We start from the raw sequence: 22602 nt of genomic DNA on the forward strand, positions 1-22602 counted from the left end.
CAGGTTTGCACACGGGGCTAGTAAAAGCGCTATGCAAATACAGGCCATTTACCATTTACCATTTACATATTAAATGTTTCATTCAGATTACAGATTAAAATTATTAACATAATAATTCGTAATAAATGTAAAACTACAGTCTAGGAAACTTTAATTTAATTCAAACAGCTTTAATGATCATGTTTGTATGAACTGGTATAATTTAACTGTTTAGTTGATCAAAATAATCAAATAATAAAGATAAATTCATGATATTTGAAGTTTTCTGTTTATATTTAGGATTTTTTGCCTCTGAAACCTTGATGGTTGTTTTTGCTACAATTTCTTAATAATCGATTATTCAGAAAATAATCTCCAGAAAATCAGCAGGATCTAAATAATCAGTCTGAGGTGTGTTTGTTTTAAAATTATTGTGAACTAATATTTGACTTTTAATAAAAACAATCCTGGACTGAAACTCTCCTTCAGTGGAAGCTTCTAGAAAGACCTCAGGATAGTCTGGTGTGTAGTTTTCCCGCAGTTATAAGATTTTCTTTTAGAACGATAAGAGGCTGCAGAGTTTCAGAGGATGGAAACTTAAACCCAGGATCAGGATCTGAGTCTGCTGCTCAGGATCCATCTTAATGTGTTTGTCTCTTCCTGTAGCTCACAGGAAGTCGCTCCGTGTCTCAGTTCAGACGTCCCTCACAAATAATCACATATTGTAATAAATTATAGAAAAGAAAATATGTCAGACACCATCAACAGCATCTTAGGATGAAATAATTTATCATCTAGCTGAGATGTTAAATGTGCTGTGATGTCACAGTTTTGACAGCAGTTTTCCAGATTCCATTAAACACATAATAATAATAATAATAATAATAATAATAATGATGTTATATTTAATACAAAAAGTAGAATCAAACAGGGTTGACTTTGTAACAGGCTGAAAGTAGAGACAGCTCAATGACCCGTTCACTGTCCACGGCCTCTTTATGAATGAATTTAACTAAATGCATCAACCATTGTGAAAATGAAACAGACATTCAGCCCGTTTTCATGAGGAAATGTTTTCAGGATTATCTTTCATTAGCAGAGGTTCCATAAATAAATCGGTGACAAACTTAAAGCTACTCTGTGGAAAATAAATAAATATTTAACTTTTAGTTTTACTTCAATAGTACAACAGTTTGGTGAGAAGTAGATAGACCAAAAATAAGAAACACAAACTAACAGACAGACGTTTAACAGTTAACAGTTTCTCTAAATTTTACACTGATTTTTGTCCTATTTAAAAATAAGACAGTAAATATGAGTTTCAGTCTATGTTTAATATTTTTGGTCCCAGATTTAAAATTTAATGTTTTTTTTGTTTTGTTTTGTTTACTAATAAACAACAATCTGAAAATATAATCAAGGAAAGTAAAGTGTTAAAATGTCTCACTTTTCCCATAAACTGGTTGAAGGTTGATTATTAAGGTGGTGTCGTTAAATCAGGACGCCGTAAATTTCAGCAAGAACCCTTTCAGAAAGCCTCCCTATGAGCGGTGAAAAAACCCACGGGTTGTTTTGGTCATTAAACACAGCTTTGGTCACTCATCTACGCAACATTTACGAGCGGCGGAAAATAACAGCGTTCTGGGCGGGTCACTGAGCTTGCTTTTTCCGGCGCTCAGTGATGTGCGATACCACTTATTTCCTTTCCCGAAGTAATATTCAGGGCGGTATCAACAATACTGATCCGATACTTTGTACAAAAACTTAACGTGTTATTGTATTTCAAATTATAACTTCATAATGATCACAGGACATCAGACTACTTGTTCTTATTGTTTAGTTATGAAGAATTATCATATAGTTGTGAGTTAATTGACGCTATTTGAACACGTATATCTTGTCATTTAACATGTATATACTTGCCTGGACATTTCAACAAAAACATTCAACATTCACACTTTCAACCAAGTAAATACAGGCGCAGTATTGTCGATATCAGCTCCAATGATTTTAAGTTATTCAGGCAGCTAATTGGGGGAGAGTAGTGTGCCATGACCACTATATCACTGTGATTGTTACTTTCCACAATAATTAGTTGAAACAACAAAACACACTTTTCAGCTTTTCATGCTTTTTGAAACTCAGTTTTTTGGAGACCTGTGATGTAAATTCTGTCTCTAAAGCACACAAAAAGGTTTGGACATTTTTCATAGTGCATGTTTGAGGTTTATTTTTCCAAAGAAATTGTTGGAGCTATTTATTCTTTATTTTTGTTATTCTGAAATTTGTTGGGGTTTGTTGTTGGTTTGTTTATATTTTTGGGTTGTTTACAAGTTTATTTGTAGGTTAATATTTGCTTTGTTTTGTTGTTTATCTTGTTAAGTCAGCCAGGAAGAACTGTAAGGTCTTTTATGTATATGTATATATATATATATATATATATATATATATATATATATATATATATATATATATATATATATATATATATATATATATATATATATATATATATATATATATATATATATATATATATATATATATATATATATATATATATATATATATATATATATATACATATATATATATATATATATATATATATATATATATATATACATATATATATATATATGAATAAAGGGACTGGTATAGGACCAGAATGCACTGGGGTGAGCCTATGGTTTTTTACCAGAGCAGGAGAAGCAGCGGGTAGGAACAAAGGTGGATCTTTGTTATTGCTTGCCAAACTGGAAAAATAAACAATAAAATGCAACTTTCGAGTTTGATAATTGGACTTCTTTTGCCTGCATACAAAACATTACCACAGTGCAGCAGTGGCTTGTGAATTTTAAGCTGTAGGATGTTTGGTTGGACAAAGGGAATCCCCACTACAGAAATAATTAACACAGTTCAGCAGCTACATACTGAACTTGAAGGATAAAAGCAAAGTATCAATCCAGTCATGCTAGTATTGATCCGTAACCAATACTAGTGTTGGTATCAATACTATCGATATTTGGATCGATCCGCCCACCTCTATCAGTGACAGCTGTGAGCGTTTTCTTGACTCATGCAGGGCCTCCCCATGTTTCTCCTCCACTTAATCTACACTCCAATCAAAGGAGTGCAGACAACACCAGCTCATCCCACATTCACTTTGTTGCCGCCTATAAGGAGGTGTTTTTGCAAGATTTTCATGGACATTCACGGCGTCCTGATTTATTGATTAGCAATTTTAATATAATTTATTAACCAAACGGGCTGGAAAAGTGTGGAATTTGAACCTAGATGGTGTGTAACTCCACATGTTCATATAAAGAAAATACCTGTGATGATGCACCGAGGCATTTCTTGTGGCTTTGAGAGCAGCGATGTTATAAAAGCAGGAATGACTCCTCGTGTCGCTCTCACCTGTAGACTGTCTGCTCTCATCACAGCATCAGTGGCGCTCAGGTTCCTACTCAAAGACGCTCACAGATCTCTGTACTACACATCCAATAATATCATTAACGTGAATGTTTTAATATTTTTAGTGCAAAATCTGATCTGGTCACAGCGCTGAAAAACACCAAAAGTGTCCCAGCATGGAGTCGAATTCAAGGTCTGAATTATTGTTTCAGTCCTCTGCTCTTAGTAAATGTAATAAAAATGACAACGTGGTTGTAAAATCTTAGAGGAACCTTTTTCACCTTTTTGTCAGGTCACAGCACAAGAAATTAACTGATTTATCAAAAATTATTTCTTGCATAATCATCAATGATGACTATGCAACATTTGCTGGAGCCTGAAATACTGTAAGTAGAACTCCAGATTAGATTAACATCACATGATCATATTAAACAGAGACACATCTTGAAAAACCTCAGGAGAGTCTGGTGTTTAGTTTCTCACAGGAAGGATTTTGTTGGACTGATGACGGCTGCAGAGTTTCAGAGGATGGAAAGTAAATCTAGAATCAGGATCTGTGTCGGCTGCTCAGGACTCCAGCTTAGTGTGTTTGTCTGATCCTGCAGCTCACAGGAAGTTGCTCCACCTACAACAGCAGAGATAAACTGTGCAGTGATATCTCTGCAGGCAGGACGTAGATGTGCTAACGGGAGAAAATGAATTCTGTTTTTTCCACTCTCTTTTTCTAAAATCTACATTGTTAATGATGATTGGGTTTAAAAATCTTCCACTGAGACAAAAGCAGCCATAAATGCAGATCCTCTATATGTTGATCACGTCTCTGTGTCAGTATAAGACTTTAGTGCAGCCTCTCTCTGGTTCACTGCAGTCTTTGTCTCTGTGTTTCTGTCAGGTGTTCACATTTTCCAGCGGATGTACGGCTGTGAATGGGATGAAGAAACAGGTGAAGTGAATGGATATGAGCAGTTTGGTTATGATGGAGAGGACTTCATAAGCTTTGACCTGAAGACAGGGACATGGGTCAGTAAAAAACAACAGGCTGCCAGCACCAAAAACAAGTGGGACCATAACAGGGCTCTGACTGCTCAGAAAAAGAATTACCTCACCCAGGAGTGTCCTGAGTGGCTGAAGAAGTATGTGACCTATGGGAGGAGCTCTCTGATGAAAACAGGTAAAATCTATGACCAGAATTAGATTGTTAACCAAAAGTTATATGTCTCAGTTTATTACTTAATATGATATTAAATTAACCTTTTCATGCATGAATTATGAAAACCTCAATCAGGGCTTTTTTTTCTTGAGTATTTTTATTCATCTTAAGGCATGAAAAAAAGATTTTGAACTTCTTTTTAAACATATACTTTTCATTTTCAAAGAGTATTTTACATGTCCACTTAGTTGTACAACAAACATTTTGACTTATGAATTTGACAAATGAATAATTTATATACACTGTGTAAAAACTATAACATAACAAAAATATATTTTTTAAATATATTTTATAACAGTATAACAATATATGTAACAACTATAACAACTATAACCCTGCAAGGCATGGAGTGACTCATCAGTGTCCAATGTAGTGGTTTATGTGCAAGTTTACCATCAACACTGACACAAATACAAGTAAACAGCCTTTGAATAGTTGTCCACTGTAGTGACCCCTACGTGTGAAAGGGTTAATATAATTGCACTTAGCGTGGCATTTTGACACATTTTTTAAATTTAATTTAATTTAATAAACTACATCACATCAAAAGAAATTGGTATGGTTTTAATAATAATAATAATAATAATAATCTTTTAAAGTTGCTCCTGGTCGTCATAGCAGATCATCTTCCACAGTTTTAGCTCTGATATACTCATTTCTAATCCTTCTCACTCCTTATGATAATTTTAATATCTCTCCAGTTCTTCCCTCAGTGTCTCTCCTCCAGAAGTCTTCCTCCTCTCCAGTCACCTGCCACGCTACAGGTTTCTATCCTAACAGAGCCGAGATGGTCTGGAAAAAAGATGGAGTGGAGCTTCATGAGGGTGTGAACAAAGGAGAGATTCTCACCAACAATGACGGGACCTTCCAGATGAGTGTTGACCTGGATGTCTCATCAGTCCATCCTGAAGACTGGCACAGATACAGATGTGTGTTTCAGCTCTCTGGTGTGAACGAGGACATCGTCACCAAACTGGACAAAACAGTGATCAAGACCAACAAGGGTAAAAGTGATGAAGGTAGGAAACATGCATTTAGTTTACTGTAAAAATGGTGCAGTTCATGTGGTTTTATTTGAGTTTGATGAAAAGTTGAATTCCTCCCCCGTTGTATACAGATTTATTAAATTTTTCATACTGATACTGATTTTTTAATTTCTTAATAAATATTAACATTTAAAGTTTTGAGTGCTCTGATTTAAATTATTGTCCACTTTGCTGTCTTTTCACTGTTTAATTAAATTTGCGAGTATCTTTGATATTCTTTCTGTCGGCTTCTGTCAGAATAATTTTAAGGCCTAAATCAGTTTAGATCAAGTTGTGTTTTTCCACCACATTTTTTCCTTGCTGAACATTGATGAATATAAAACATGTTCATGTGTGGCCACTGATTATCTGACTAATGGACAGTTTTAGAAGATTAAATAGTAAATGGGGGAAAATGTATATTTTGAAACATTGCTACGTTCAAATTTATTGGCAATGTATTGAAATTAAATTTAATGGCAGAACTTTTATTGTTGGAATGAAAACAAAAATTAGTGAGACAAATATGTAGTGACCATAAACAAAGCTATTGTACATGATTGTTATCTGATTGGAAACTTTTTGTTCTCACCTTTTGTTTGTTCTGTGATCCACAGGAAATTTCATCTCCCTGATCATCCCTGTTGTTGTTGCTGCTTTGGTTGTTCTTGCTGCCATCGCTGTGATCGCATTCATTATTTGCATTTTTATTTACATTTTTACTCTTATTTTTAGGCTCTGTAAACTCTTACTAATTCTGGCTAACAAAATCTTTTGCAACAAAAAAAGCAGCTGTATTAGAAATTAAAACATTTATTATAATCAAATTTATTTATTTGTACTCTGAAAGAAACTTTTTAAAATTATTTAAGAAAAAAAATTTCTGTAGATAAATCTACATTATGCATAAATGTTGAAGTATCCAAAGATGATGACCTTGCCTGGAACAATATTTTAATATTTAAGGAAAATAAACTGTAAAAATTTACAAAATTAAAATGTACTTTATATTCTGAGGTCTCATTTCTCATCTCACATGACTTAATTCAAACACTTTTCATCCAGAATGTCAGGAAGTGTAATAATGTGTCAGTGCTTACTGACAAAACTCTCTGTAAAACCACTCGGGTCAGTTCTGATTGGATAGGATTTTTCAGCCTGAGGTCACTATTAAAAAAAAGCAAAATCTGTGTCTGCTTTAGTACTACATATAGAGCTCGCTTCTTGGTTTAACTCCATCTCATCCCAGTGTATTTCTCAGATGGAGTTAAACTGGGATTAATAAAAAATCAAACAAACAATACATGTAAATCCCTGATTTTGCTGTCTAAGTTTATCTGTGGTAAAGATGTGATATTAGCTGTTAGTACAGTGGTATGCAAAGGTTTGGGCACCCCTGATAATTTCCATGATTTTTCTTCATAAACCATTGATTGTTTGGATCAGCAATTCCAGTTAAATATATCATACAGCAGACAAACATACAGGGAGTGCAGAATTATTAGGCAAGTTGTATTTTTGAGGAATAATTTGATTATTGAACAACAACCATGTTCTCAATGAACCCAAAAACTCATTAATATCAAAGCTGAATGTTTTTGGAAGTAATTTTTAGTTGTTTTTAGTTTTAGCTATTTTAGGGGGATATCTGTGTGTGCAGGTGACTATTACTGTGCATAATTATTAGGCAACTTAACAAAAACAAATATATACCCATTTCAATTATTTATTTTACCAGTGAAACCAATATAACATCTCCACATTCACAAATATACATTTCTGACATTGAAAACAAAACAAAAACAAATCAGCGACCAATATAGCCACCTTTCTTTGCAAGGACACTCAAAAGCCTGCCATCCATGGATCCTGTCAGTGTTTTGATCTGTTCACCATCAACATTGCGTGCAGCAGCAACCACAGCCTCCACACACTGTTCAGAGAGGTGTACTGTTTTCCCTCCTTGTAAATCTCACATTTGATGATGGACCACAGGTTCTCAATGGGGTTCAGATCAGGTGAACAAGGAGGCCATGTCATTAGTTTTTCTTCTTTTATACCCTTTCTTGCCAGCCACGCTGTGGAGTACTTGGACGCGTGTGATGGAGCATTGTCCTGCATGAAAAAATCATGTTTTTCTTGAAGGATGCAGACTTCTTCCTGTACCACTGCTTGAAGAAGGTGTCTTCCAGAAACTGGCAGTAGGACTGGGAGTTGAGCTTGACTCCATCCTCAACCCGAAAAGGCCCCACAAGCTCATCTTTGATGATACCAGCCCCAAACCAGTACCCCACCTCCACCTTGCTGGCGTCTGAGTCGGACTGGAGCTCTCTGCCCTTTACCAATCCAGCCACGGGCCCATCCATCTGGCCCATCAAGACTCACTCTCATTTCATCAGTCCATAAAACCTTAGAAAAATCAGTCTTGAGATATTTCTTGGCCCAGTCTTGACGTTTCAGCTTGTGTGTCTTGTTCAGTGGTGGTCGTCTTTCAGCCTTTCTTACCTTGGCCATGTCTCTGAGTATTGCACACCTTGTGCTTTTGGGCACTCCAGTGATGTTGCAGCTCTGAAATATGGCCAAACTGGTGGAGGGTGGCATCTTGGCAGCTGCACGCTTGACTTTTCTCAGTTCATGGGCAGTTATTTTGCGCCTTGGTTTTCCACACGCTTCTTGCGACCCTGTTGACTATTTTGAATGAAACGCTTGATTGTTCGATGATCACGCTTCAGAAGCTTTGCAATTTTAAGACTGCTGCATCCCTCTGCAAGATATCTCACTATTTTTGACTTTTCTGAGCCTGTCAAGTCCTTCTTTTGACCCATTTTGCCAAAGGAAAGGAAGTTGCCTAATAATTATGCACACCTGATATAGGGTGTTGATGTCATTAGACCACACCCCTTCTCATTACAGAGATGCACATCACCTAATATGCTTTATTGGTAGTAGGCTTTCGAGCCTATACAGCTTGGAGTAAGACAACATGAATTTAGAGGATGATGTGGACAAAATACTAATTTGCCTAATAATTCTGCACTCCCTGTAATGATATTTGAGAAGTGAAAAGAAGTTTATAGGATTTACACAAAGTGTGCAATAGTTACTTAAACTAAATTAGGCAGGTGCATAAATTTGGGCACCCCAACAGAAATATTACATCAATATTTAGTAGATCCTCCTTTTGCAGAAATAACAGCCTCTAAATGCTTCCTATAGCTTCCAATGAGAGTCTGGATTCTACAAAATATCTCCAGTTCAGTCAGGTTTGATAGTTTCCCAGCATGGACAGCTCTCTTTAACTCACACCACAGATTTTCAATAATATTCAGGTCTGAGGACTGAGATGGCCGTTCTAGAACGTTGTACTTGTTCCTCTGCATGAATGCCTTAGTAGACTTTGAGCAGTGTTTCGGGTCGTTGTCTTGTTGAAATATCCAGCCCTGGCCAAACTTCAACTTTGTGACTGATTCTTGAACATTGTTCTCAAGAATCTGCTGATACTGACTGGAATCCATGCGACCCTCAACTTTAACAAGATTCCCAGTCCCTGCACTGGCCACACAGCCCCACAGCATGATGGAACCACCACCACATTTTACTGTGGGTAGCAAGTGTTTCTCTTGGGATGCTGTGTTCTGTTTCCACCATGCATACCGCCTCTTGTTATGTCTAAATAACTCAATTTTAGTTTCATCAGTCCACAGCACCTTATTCCAAAACGAAGCTGGCTGGCCTTAATGCACAGCACCATGTTGAGGAACAAATAAATAAACACAGCATATCAATTGTCAACATGGTGGTGGAGGAATGATGATGCAAGCTTGTTTTGCAGCCATGGAACTAGACACGTTGCAGCACAGACAACTATATGTTCACAACCACATCATGTCCAATTACGAACCACAATCTAACTTCTTTAGACTGTACAAAGAAAAAAAAAAAAAAAAAAAAAAAACACTGAACCAAGGAAAAACCATAATTAAATCAGGTGATTTGAACAAGGAACCTCACAGTCAACAGTGCTGACCACTGTACCTCTGTGCTTTCAAACTGGAAAATCACACAAATTTAATAATTTGTTTGTCTTTTGTCTGTGATTGTAAATGTGAGTTACCAGAAAAAGCAATCCATTTAAAAATAATCCTGATGGACATTTTTGACAGATATGCTGCAAGCAAAAATGCTTTGGGTGGCAAACAGTAAGTCTTGCCCTTTGCCTACAGCAAATTATTGTGCTGATGTACAGATGGTATGTTACTGTTTTTGTGTTGTTCGTTTTTCACAAAATTAAGTCAAATCTTTACATAGAGCTGTGATTTTAAGTCGTCATGGTCTTGAACGAGGGAATTTAAAATATATGGGCCTACTGTTCTACTGCATGTTAGTTTGATCAGCTTGCATCCTTAATATACTGGCTACTTATTCTAAACAATATATAGAATACTTCATGTGTATGCCATATGGCTAAGAAACCACCTGCGAGCAATATTTTCAAATTGTTGAAGAAAACACAAAATAATTCAAGGATGAGAAAAAGTGAGATGAGAAAAATTAACCCCAGCAAGAAACATGAAGAGCAGATGCTGCAACAACACAGGATATAATCCAAGCAGCAATGATCCTCCTGTAAGTAGGAAAAACTCCACCTGCTGATGTGACTGTCCAGCGTTTGGCTTGAAAATATTCTCAAAAGAAGTGTTAGCTTTATGTGACTATGCCATGAGGAAAGCATGAATGAAGCTTTATGTTATAACTGCCTGTAGAACAGCTGAAGCTGTTCTTAGATTTTACTGGTCTGTGTACAATCATACAAATTTAGCATTGCCAGCAGATTGTTGTCAGGTGTGTTCCTGGTAGGTGCTGGTCTGCAGTGTAATGAAAAGTCCAACTATTATTATTTTGAATAGCTTTTATATAAGTATGAGTAAAATAGCTGTAATTTTTTTAAGATAAAGCCCAAATTGATTTTAGTGCAAGTTATGGAGAGAAACCCAGATAAACATTTCAGAGAGAGCAACAATGTAAAGTGGCCAAATCAACAATCTGGTGCGTTATTAAAAGAATGAATGCACTGACCAGCTCGTCAACATCAAAAGGCCTGAAAGACCACAGAAGACAACTAAAGTGTATGAATGCAATAACCTCAAAACATCTAACCAAGCCAATAACACTTGATGAGTTAGGTAGATCATTGTCGTGGTCTGCAGTCAAGAGAACCATTAATGTAATTAACTAATGTAAATACAGAAGGTTTACAACAAGGTACAAAACACTAGTTTTACTCAAGAAAAGGAAGACTTTCCCAGAAAACATCTAAAACAGTGTGCACAGAAATGTAGAAAATAAAATAAATAAATCATTGGACAGATAAACTAATGGTTATACCAGAATTGTCATGTGCCGCGGCACACGTGCACAAAAGGATCCAGATGCAGACTCAGCACTAGCAGAAAGGACACATTATAATAATGAAAGGCGACCCGGGAAAACCAGAGAGCAAAACGAGGAGTGACGGTTTCCTTGTGGCTGCGTGCAGCAGGGCTAGGGGAGGGTCTGTGCTGACGGACGTGGGTTACTGACCTGGTAGCCTGGCTGTCCCTGGGTGGGTCCGGGACGGGCGTGAGGTTCTGGGGGCGCTCTGTCTCTGGACTGGGGCCCTGGCCGGGGCTCAGGGGCTGGGTCCTGGTTGGTGAGTTGTCGGGGTTGTGGGCGGGTGGGTGTATGGGGGCCCGGCCCTGGCGCAGGGTGCCGCGGTGCATCGAGCCACCTGGGGGCTCTTCAACTGGTGGGGAGGTTGTCACATCTTGCAGGAGCTCTCCTCTCTTCAGGAACTCTCTCTGCAGGAGGGGAGATACAGGAGAGGTGGAGGAAGATCTCAGCCTGGGCGTCTATTGTCTTGTGTAGTCTGGAAGATGAGTGGATGATGGGGTGGGTGCAGTTTTCTCTGTGGTGGGGTCGGGTGGACTGTCCCGGGCTCTGTGGGGCCGGGCAGCGCTGCCGCACTGGGGCCCGGTCCGGATGGGCCTGGGCCCCCTTCCCTGGCGGGTTGCGGAGTATGGGGGTGCCTACTGGGGTCAGTGGGGAGCTGGCCCCAGGGAGGGTTACTGCCCCTCCTTCCTTCCCTCCCCATCTCCAGCTGCCTCCCTCTTCCCGCTCCACCACAATCACCCACACATGCAGGGCCTTGGGGTAGGGGTGTGTCACCAGGGTGCAGGGAGGCATCCCCCCCTCTGTCCCCTTCTGGCTGCCTCTGCCTCAATTTTATCCCACAACTTAGACATTCACATTGCTCACACTCTCATTACACATACATATAGGACCTTGGGGTGGGCACGCCACACAGAATCCAAATTACCATCAGGGTGTACACCTCACCCCTGGTGTCGTTGCCCACCTCTCAATTTTAAATACACGTGAGACATTGAGGGCTAGCAGGAGGGGCTATGCGCTTACCTGCTGCTCTGGCAGGTAGCTCCATGCCCTCCTGGGTTTTAAATGCACCTTAGAACACACATGCATCAACACTACATATGAGCGGGTGGAGGGAGGTTTGAGTCTTCACACACCCCGTTCTCTGCGGCCTGCTGGAGCGGGGGGCTAGGAGGAGGAGTTGGCCGTCCGACTGGGTCTGGAATGTGGGGCCTCCCTGCTGCTGCGGAGTCGGGCGGTCTGCTTCTCCCACCGCAGGAAAAAGGGTAACACCACCTGGGTCTGGGTGCAGTTTCCCCCTCCAGGGGCAAGGGTACCTAGACCCGGTTCTTAGAGTACGCTTGGGGAGAGTGATTGTGTGTACAGCGTCTCTTTATGTCTGTCTCCACGTTGGTTGAGTGTGGAGTAATTGCCTATGAGAGCATGAGGGTGGGAATGGATGTTTGTATCTGTGTGTGCCTGTATGTCTGTGTCTATATGTCAGGTTGGGTATCAGACGCCACCTCTCTGGGGACATCTCAGGCCCTCCAAGGTTTGGAGGTCTATCTCCCCACCACTTCCCCTGCCGGTGGCGGACGCCCTCAGACATCGGGTGCGTTGGTGGTTTCTGTGTCCGGGGTGGGCGCCCAGGTACACACCGGCTCACTCCTTGGCGGCTGCTTATCGGGGCCTGGAGCCTGGGGCTCGCTCGGGCCACTTCGGAGGCGGGGTGCCCTCGGCCTCTCGGCCCGGAGCTCGGTCACTCAGGCACAGCTGGCTGCCGGCGGAGCTCACGGGCACGTCACTGCAACCCCCCCTGGCTTCTGCTCCGCGGCTGCTGAGTGACCCCTCATCTGGGACTCTCCTCAGCTCTTTCTGGGATAGTGACGCAGCTGCCCCTCGGTTGGTCTTCCTTGATCTCTTGTGTTCTGGGGGCCTCTGGACGTCTGGAGTTTTGATCTCCTCCATACCTGCTTCATGCCCTGGAGGACGGGGCAGTGGCCCCCCACACCCTCTAGCAGATCATTACATGAAGGAACCTTTATAAAAAAAAAAAAAAAAAAAAACACAAAGCGTTCATGCTCACAGGTGTACACACAGGTGATCACACACAAACTACACCCTTTTTGGCTCTTACCTCAAAGCACACTGTGCGCTGTCGATCTTACGTGCTGCACAATAATGTTTAATATTTAGTATTTACTGTCATATTCCATAGATCATTGTGATGTTGTTTATTACTCTCGTTTTCTTCTGCTTGCTTTCTTCTTTCTTTCTCAACAGGTGATCCAGGTGATCGATATATGTATTTTTTGTCTGCTTATTCTGTTGGTTTTGTTTTTGCCCTTTTTCCCCGTCCCTCTTCCCCGCTGTTTTTCTTTCCTCTTTCTTTCTCCCTTTCTTTCCCCAGTCAAGTCTGTCCCGTATTCAGCAAGTGAAAATAAAATAAACAATAAAGGTGAATCAAATGGACCATTACGGCAAGGCTGGGATGGTCAATTTGGTAAAGTAAATCCGTTGGGCATCTTTCTTCGCCTTTAGACAATAATTCTGATGGCAAAAGAACCAAACGGGACAGGTTTAAAAAAAAAAACAAAAACAAAAACAAAAAAAAAACAGAGAACCATTAATGTAATTAACTAATGTAAATACAGAGTGTTACGACCCGGCTCAAGGCCATAACATAAAAGAAGATGAATACCAGATTGTGGGATGAGAAGAGGCTTTATCTTAAACTGGACAACCAGGTTGGCTAAAAATGGCTGGTGCCACTAAGGCAAACACAACAAAAGATGGACAAAATGGTGAACGGAGAACTAAACTATACTGGGAAAAACTAAACTACTGACCCTGAACAGAAACACAAACCTGAACACGAATAACAGCCAGCAGAAAACAGATGACGGTTGGGCAGCAGGAAACACACGGATGAGACATGGTGGATACACAGACGGACCAGCCAAACTACAAAGACAGAGGACGCGACTTAAATACACACAGGAAACAGGGAGATTACACACAGGTGGGGAACACAGCTGGGAATAATCAACAAGACGAGACAGAGGTAAACTGAACACACTCACATGAGACGCAGACCTTCACAATAAAACAGGAAACGAGAACAAATCCTTAAACATAACATAAAACAAAACACTGACAACATTAAATCATAACATTTCCCCACCCAAAAATCAAACATTTAACCCCAAATGAAAATGTTTGATTCATGACCTAGAGAGCCATGAATGCTGTAGTCCTGGAGGACCAGCGCACAAGGCACTGGCCGCTATTCTGCAGGCAGACGGAATGCTGAAGCGGTCCCTCGGACCCTCCAGCGACGATGGAAGGCTGAAGCGGTCCCTCGGACCTTCCAGCGAAGACGAATGTTGGCTGGACAGGCCCCTTGGACCTCCAGCGGAAGAACGGAAGGCTGAAGCGGTCCTCGGACCCTCCAGCGAAGACGGACGAATGCTGAAGCGGTCCCTCGGACCCTCCAGCGGAGACAGACGAAGGCTGGACAGGCCCCTCGGACCCTCCAGCGAAGACGAATGTTGGCTGGACAGGCCCCTTGGACCCCTCCAGCGGAGACGAATGAAGGCTGAAGCGGTCCCTCGGACCCCTCCAGCGGAGACGAATGAAGGCTGAAGCGGTCCCTTGGACCCTCCAGCGAAGACAAATGGCTGAAGCGGCCCCTCGGACCCTCCAGCAGAGACGAATGAGGCTGGACAGGTAATGAAAAGTCAAACTATTATTATTTTGAATAGCTTTTATATAAGTATGAGTAAAATAGCTGTAATTTTTTTAAGATAAAGCCCAAATTGATTTTAGTGCAAGTTATGGAGAGAAACCCAGATAAACATTTCAGAGAGAGCAACAATGTAAAAGTGGCCAAATCAACAATCTGGTGCGTTATTAAAAAGAATGAATGCACTGACCAGCTCGTCAACATCAAAAGGCCTGAAAGACCACAGAAGACAACTAAAGTGCATGAATGCAATAACCTCAAAACATCTAACCAAGCCAATAACACTTGATGAGTTAGGTAGATCATTGCCGTGGTCTGCAGTCAAGAGAACCATTAATGTAATTAACTAATGTAAATACAGAGGGTTTACAACAAGGTACAAAACACTAGTTTTACTCAAGAAAAGGAAGACTGTCCCAGAAAACATCTAAAACAGTGTGCACAGAAATGTAGAAAATAAAATAAATAAATCATTGGACAGATAAACTAATGGTTATACCAGAATTGTCATGCGCCGCGGCACACGTGCACAAAAGGATCCAGATGCAGACTCAGCACTAGCAGAAAGGACACATTATAATAATGAAAGGCGACCCGGGAAAACCAGAGAGCAAAACGAGGAACTAAAAACCTGGGGAAACAATGACACGAGGAAGCCGGAATCAGAACCGTGGGAGGCTGCAATAGAAAGGGGAGAGGATTACTAGGGAGCCAGGAAGCGGGGAAAACACATCAGGACTGAGTTAGAGAAGTGGGCTTAAGATAGAGTGGGACCGTGGGAGCTCGGGAGGGAAGTGTGGCTGTCCGTGAGCAGGAAGTCCGTGGAGATAGTGAAAGGGCCAGATGATACACCGAGTGATCCAGTTGAGCAGGAGGACAGGCAGGTGGCAGACGCTGAACGCCAGATCGAAACCACTGTGAGGTGATTAACGGACTGGCGTGGAGCATCCGTCAGCGCCGGGTTAAGTAGCTCTTCATGTAATCACCGCAATGGAGAGCAGGTGTGCCGGTGATGGCCCAGCCCGGGGGTGTAGCTACCCGAGCATCACGCATTCCACAGACACAGGACCACGGACCATGACAAGAATGATGGAAAAGGAAAAGAGAAACAGCTCATGATCACAGCACATCATCTAGTGTCACTAGTGACATATCACAGAAAAAATACTGAAGTGTAGACGTCTATACTCTGCTCAGTTCAGCTAAATGCTGCAAAGCCGATTGAGGAGTTCCACTCTCAGTTATTAGATTGCTTACCATTTATACAAACTCTTATTCATCTTTTGTCTAGAAGGTCTCTGTCCCAATTAAATAATCTAGCTTTTACACCTATTTTTTAAAGTTTAATAAATAGTCACTATTTCCACAGCATATCATATGTTTTATTTTCTATATCCAAAAACATTGCTGTCTATTTCTTTATTCACTGCTGCTTTGCCTTTTCTCCAATTCTAAGTCTGTGTGAGTTTTTAGTAATTTCAGTCGTTTTCACCTCTTCTTCAGTTCTAACAAAAAGAGGCAGCACATTCGCAGTCAGAGATGGCCCGTTTGTCAGCGGAGAGCTCTGCTGCCAGATGGAGGCAGTTTCATGATTTTAGTCTTCGCTGAATAAAACTTGTTTGTCCTATAACAGCCACTGTATGCATTTGGATTGGGAGGGGTAAGAAAACACAACTTAGTTGACTGAAACTTAGACAGTTAAAGATTTAATTAAATCTTACATTAAGGGAAAAAGAAGGAACACACACATGTAAAGGAAGCACTTAAAACATGTGGTTATCCTAATTGGGCGTTTATAAAGTCAGCAAAGATGCACAGAAAAGAAGATCAGACACCAGCGAGGGAGGATAAGAAAGACAGACGCAACAACATTGTCATCCCCTATGTAGCGGTGTATCAGAGAAACTCAGGAGAGTTTTCTCCAAGCACGACATCCCAGTGTACTTCAGACCCAGCAACACACTCAGACACAAACTGGTTCACCCGAAAGACAAAACTCCAAAACACAAACTTAACAATGTGGTGTATGCTGTACAGTGCAGCGAGGAATGCCCAGACCTCTACATTGGAGAGACCAAACAGCCACTTCACAAGCGCATGGCACAACATAGAAGAGCCACCTCCACAGGACAAGACTCAGCAGTCCATCTGCATCTTAAGGATAAAGGTCACTCTTTCGAGGATGCCAACGTTCACATTTTGGACAGAGAGGACAGATGGTTTGAAAGAGGAGTGAAAGAAGCCATTTACGTCCACTGTGAGCGACCATCTTTGAACAGAGGCGGTGGTTTACGACACCAACTGTCTGCCATCTATAATCCAGTTTTGAGATCCCTCCCCAGACGCCTTAACGCCCACTCACACCCTGGACCATCTGACCTCAGGAAATCACATGATAGGGTGGGGCCAGGTTTCACAATGAACTCACCCGAAACCCTGGCTGATTGGGACCCACACCCACTTTCACACCTTGGCTCATGTGATTAGGTAGAGGATCATCAGGGGTCCTTTGTCCTCTTTGGGGATACTCCCACTGGGTTTAAATCTGGGACTCTCCACCTTTTGACCCTTAGAACTGAAGAAGCTTCTCGGATGAGAGGTGAAACGTCTTCAAGCAACTCAAAGAAGTCCAGACGCTTTTCTTTCCAAGCTCCTTAGACTACGATGACCTGGATGACTGAGAACCTTCACAGGCATATTCCACAGCAATCCTTTGTCCTGTCTCCCTTCCTTCACCCGCAACCGGTCACTGCGGATTGCCGCCTGTCCTCGAGTGTTATCAGTAGAACTAGTGATTATAGGGTAATAGAGATGGAGGGGAAATGAAAGGAAGTCAAACCCAGATTTATGTTTGTTTTAAACTTCATGCCCTTTTTTGTAAAGGCAGGTTCATACTGGTACACAGTCTCCACTGGTGGATGTCTTGGGACACTTGCTCTGTAGCTAAATAGAGAGCAATGAGGAGACAACTGACTGACACCTCAGTTGAGTCCCACCAAAAGCTGACTTAGAGATCTAAAGTGACCTAAAAAATCTCTCAGATTCACCTGTTGGTGTAAGTGTGGCTATCCTCTGGATGTGTTCACTTAATTTTAATGATAATCTCTATCAGTTTTATTTTAGTTTTTAGTTTTATTCCACTTGTTTCCCACTGAATTACTGGTTCATTAGTTAGCTAATATAAACTAATGTAAGCAGCAACCGACCAACCAACTCAGTGATGTAACGTTCTGTGCTGGCACAAGATAGAGCTAAACATGATCCAAAAATTTTAACTTTAAGAGCTTATTTCTTATTTCCATGTCCACTTTAATAACAAAAGAATTTGTGTGTTGTCTGAAATGTTTCTCTGGGTGTTTGAATGTATCTTGTTGCCTTTTTACCAGCTGAATGGTAATTATTAGTCAGAAATACGTAAAAATTAAACTTGAAGGCAACTTGTTTTTTGTTTGTTTGTTTCAGAGCGACACACTATGACATACATTGAGACTGCAGCCACTGGTTGGAATGAATCTCCTGAGTTAACTGAAGTCATATTTGTAAATGGTCAGGAGTTTGTGCATTATAAGAGCAGCTTGAAGAAGATGGTACCCAAGACTGAGTGGATTGAGAAAACTGTAGATCCTGAATATTGGGAAAGAGAGAGACAGAGAAACATACACAATGAGCAAGCGATCAAAGCACACGTCGTCTGGCTAATGGAGCGTTTGAATCAGACTAGTGGTGAGTAAAAAACACTGAAACCTAAAGATCCTCCTGAGAAAAAAGAATCTTTAAGAACTTTTTTGGTGATTTCCTTTCCCTTTTGGAGCTAAATGAGGCCACTTAAACACATGAGATATCAATGGAAAGCCCAGGATGTCCTCTATTAAGAGCATCAGGACTTAGTGGGGCAGCTCAAATAAGTCAAAAAATATAGATCAAAAACAAATGTCCATTAGAGCGGACATAAATGGACAGGCTGATATAATGTTATGTAGTGCTGATATGTGTGTATATGTGTGTGTGTACACAATCCACACTTCCTGATTTCTTTTTGTTTTTGCATATTCTTCACACTTACATGTTTCACATCATCAAGCAAATTTCAATATTAAACAAAGATAAGCAGAGCAAATATAACTGCAGTTTTAATGATGATTTTCTTATATTAAGGGGGGGGGAGCTATGACCCTGAAAAAGTCATTGTCTCCTAAACTGGATTGTGCAATCCTTGGCAGGAAGGATGGGAATTGATAAGAATGTAGTGATTCTGATTTTATCATTGATATCACTTATCAGTTCAGTTCCTTATCGATTCTCATTGGGTTCTCAAAGATATTCCATTCATACAAATTCATTGCAGGCTGTGTGGTGAACTGTTTGTGCATGTTTGAGGTATTTGACCTATTTGTTGTGATCAGAGTTGAGGTCGTTATTTAAAAAGTAATTTATTACACATATTACACAGTAATGTAGTATGTTATTTAGTTACTCACAGGAGAAAGTAATTTGTTATACTACTTGTTACATTCCATTTGTGTTACTCTGTAAAATGTTCTGAAACATGCTGTCATATAATAATCAGTTAATAGTATAAGCCTATAGGTTACAGTTATACACACCAACACAAATCCCTATCCGAATGAGAACACACATGTGATCTTTGTCTTAGTAATTTGGGCATGAACACAAAGCAAAGATGAAAACCAGCACGCAGCGACTTCAAAGTGATCGTCACGGTGATTCTGCTGTAGAAAGATGAACAGGTAGAAAACGGGGCTGCAGTCTGACTGCTCACCAGTTTGTTAACTGTTGAAGTTCAGGGTCTGGCTGAGTTCTGCATTCAGCTTTAACATCTTGGGTAGCTTAGCATTAGCATGGTGTCCATGCAGAGGCTTGCAAAGAGCTGAAATTGTGTTAGTAGCATAATGCAGTTATTTCTGTCCTGGAGGCAGTTTGCACTTTACCATCACACACATCCTTTTGTGGAAAAAAAAAAAAAAAAAAAAGATTGTCCATATCCACTCTGCAGGCTGCCATTGTCTTCCTCCTACACACTGAAATCAACTGATTGTAGCACAAGTGCAAATGAAACCAACAGGCAGGATGATTAGGCAAGCTGACCAACAAATCCAAGGAATTGGATTACTGGGAACCAGTGTTATGGTTCTCATCCCTACATGACAGCAAGGACTGGAATCAATCATTTGTTTGTTGCTCAGTCACATTGGAGGGGTTTTGAGCACGAATGACCTCTTTAAGCATCTCAATTAGATTTAAGTCCAAACTTTGATTAGACCACTCCAAATCCTTCTTTTAGTTATTTTTTGTTTTGTTTTAGCCATTCAGATGTAGACTTACTGGTATGTTTTAGATCATTGTCCAGCTGTGTAACCCAAGTGTGCTTTCAGGGCATGTTCTATGTTCTATGTTCTATGATTGGTGGGTTTGTTGTGAATTTTCACTGGTGCAGCCATAGCATGAATTTGAAAATTCAGCAAAATTTTGATATTATAATGTTAACACAAAGGTGATGACAGTTAAGGGTCTCTGTGGCAGAGTTACAGACATTCAGTACTTAAGTAGAAGTACAGATACAAGTGTTAAAAATACTCCAGTAAAAGTAAAAACGTACAGACTGTGAAATGTGCTTAAAGTAAGAAAGTAAAAAAGCAGGTCTTTGGAGAACATTTCTATTTTTGTGCAAAGCTACTTGAACATTGTGTTATATTAATGTAATAATAAAATAATATTAATAAATGAGAAACAAACTTTAGTTTAAATTTTAATTCTAATAAATGCACTTAGCTTGAATGAGTCAAGTAAAAAAAATGAGCAGAGAAAAAGAAGAAAACTTTAAAAAATATCTCTTTTCTGTTCTTACATTGTAGAGGATGAAAAAGCATGAAGCAGGAAAAAGAGTAGAGACTGGGTTAAAATGGGATTTAGCAGGTGGCAAAACCCTAAAATTGGTTGTGGTGGCTGTAGGAATGCAGCTAAGATAATGATGGGAAAGAGAAAGGTTTGCTGCTGGGTTCTTTTGACCCAGACCACAGTGAATAGTCTTTATACACAGTTAATTAAAGCAAGCCCTAAAAAGTTAATTCTGTTCATCTGGAAGAAATGTTTCTTCCACTGAAAACACTGAAATAATTTCATTACCTGTCTGATTGAGTATGCATCAAAACAATTAAAGCAAGCGTTAGTGTGTCCAATTGCCAAGAACATGCTCTCTGAGGTGTTTTGAGTGTCTTGTGGACTAAATAGCAGCTCCAGAAACACTGATTTGATGGGTTGACTTCATAAAAAGGATGTGTTTTGTTGTGTGTCATTGATTATTCCTTACATAGCTCAGTGCTTTTTTGTCTATATTAAAAACACTGAGGCTCTCTTAACATTGAATAAAAAGGACTGATTCTTTACAACAGTTTGAGGTTTGCTGTCTGCTGAACAGCATCTAAAGATAGAATATCTCTCATTTACTACAGTTCTTTATCTTTCAGGTGTTCACATTTTGCAGTGGATGTACGGCTGTGAGTGGAACGAAGACACAGAAGAGGTGACTGGATTTGAGATACTTGGTTATGATGGGAGAGATTATGTTGCATTTGACCTGAAGACAGAGACATATATTGCTTCAGCACCTCAGGCTGTTATAACCAAACATAACTGGGACAGAGACAAAACTCGCATATCATACAAGAAGTACTTCCTCACACAGGAGTGTGTTGACAAACTGAAGAACTTTGTGAACTCTGGGAGGAAATCTCTGATGAAAACAGGTAAAATCACCTGATTTAGAGCAATGGACACAATATTCATATGACTCAATTTCTGTGTCCATAATAATTAAAAAAAAAAAAGAGTTTTCAAATTTTTCTCATCACCTCTCTTCACTCACATATTTACCACTGTGTTTTGTTTTTTACATTCATGGCTTTTTGTTTGTTGTTTTTCTACTAACTTTATCTTAGTCCTTGCTATTAAGATTCTTAGTTTCATTTTATGCTTTTATTGTCAGTTTCCATCTCTTCCTTATTACTCTGCATTTATATTACCCTCGTGATACACTGGTGACCTGTCCACCTCTTACACATTGACAGCTGGGATCGGCTCCAGGGTTGCAGAGCAGCTTATGTTGGATAAACTGTCATGGTCCTGGGTCTTTGACCCAGAAGGTCTTCAAATTCTGTTTATTATTAAATGTCTTCAGTTTGATTCTTAGTCTGCTTTTTTTTTAAGTTTTCATCTTTGTGTGTTTCCTTCATGTTTTCTAGCCTGAGTTTAGTTCCAGTTTCTGTTGTGTTTATTGTTTATCGTCCAGTACTGTGTTTCTGTGAACTCTTTATTCCTTACTAATTTTTGGTGTCCTCGTTGTATTCTTAGTACTCTTTCTTTTTTTGTTCTTCTTAGGCTTTTATCAGCCTAAATAAACAACTTGTCTGAACATTACATTTTTTAGCATGAACTTTGTGGACACACTTGGCTTCTCTTGGACTGGCAGCCTATGTATCCATCATATCTAGGGTGTTCCTTGTCTTTTTCCCTATGACAACAGAAACAGTAATATTAAAGTACAGTTAATAAGACATAACAAACTAAAAACCTCTTTACTCTTTAGTTCCTCCCTCAGTGTCTCTCCTCCAGAAGACTCCCTCCTCTCCCATCAGCTGCCACGCTACAGGATTTTTTCCTAACGTGGCTGAGATGTTCTGGAGGAAAGATGGAGAGGAGCTTCATGAGGATGTGCACAAAGGAGAGATCCTCCCCAACAATGATGAGACCTTCCAGATGAGTGTTGATCTGAAACTTTCATCAGTCAAACCTGAAGACTG

The 22602-nt window shown here is 40.1% G+C and overlaps 2 protein-coding genes across 3 annotated transcripts in view; both read left to right on the forward strand.

Moving 5' to 3' along the window:
* Positions 1-22602, forward strand: part of LOC116309268 (class I histocompatibility antigen, F10 alpha chain-like) — a 263890-nt gene that overhangs the window by 239734 nt on the left and 1554 nt on the right. The gene's annotated exons all lie outside the window — the stretch shown is intronic.
* LOC120432707 (class I histocompatibility antigen, F10 alpha chain-like) overlaps positions 1-22602 on the forward strand; it is a 181761-nt gene that overhangs the window by 139151 nt on the left and 20008 nt on the right. The gene's annotated exons all lie outside the window — the stretch shown is intronic.

This window comes from Oreochromis aureus, linkage group 22 (genome assembly GCF_013358895.1).
Source record: "Oreochromis aureus strain Israel breed Guangdong linkage group 22, ZZ_aureus, whole genome shotgun sequence".
NCBI lineage: Eukaryota > Metazoa > Chordata > Actinopteri > Cichliformes > Cichlidae > Oreochromis > Oreochromis aureus.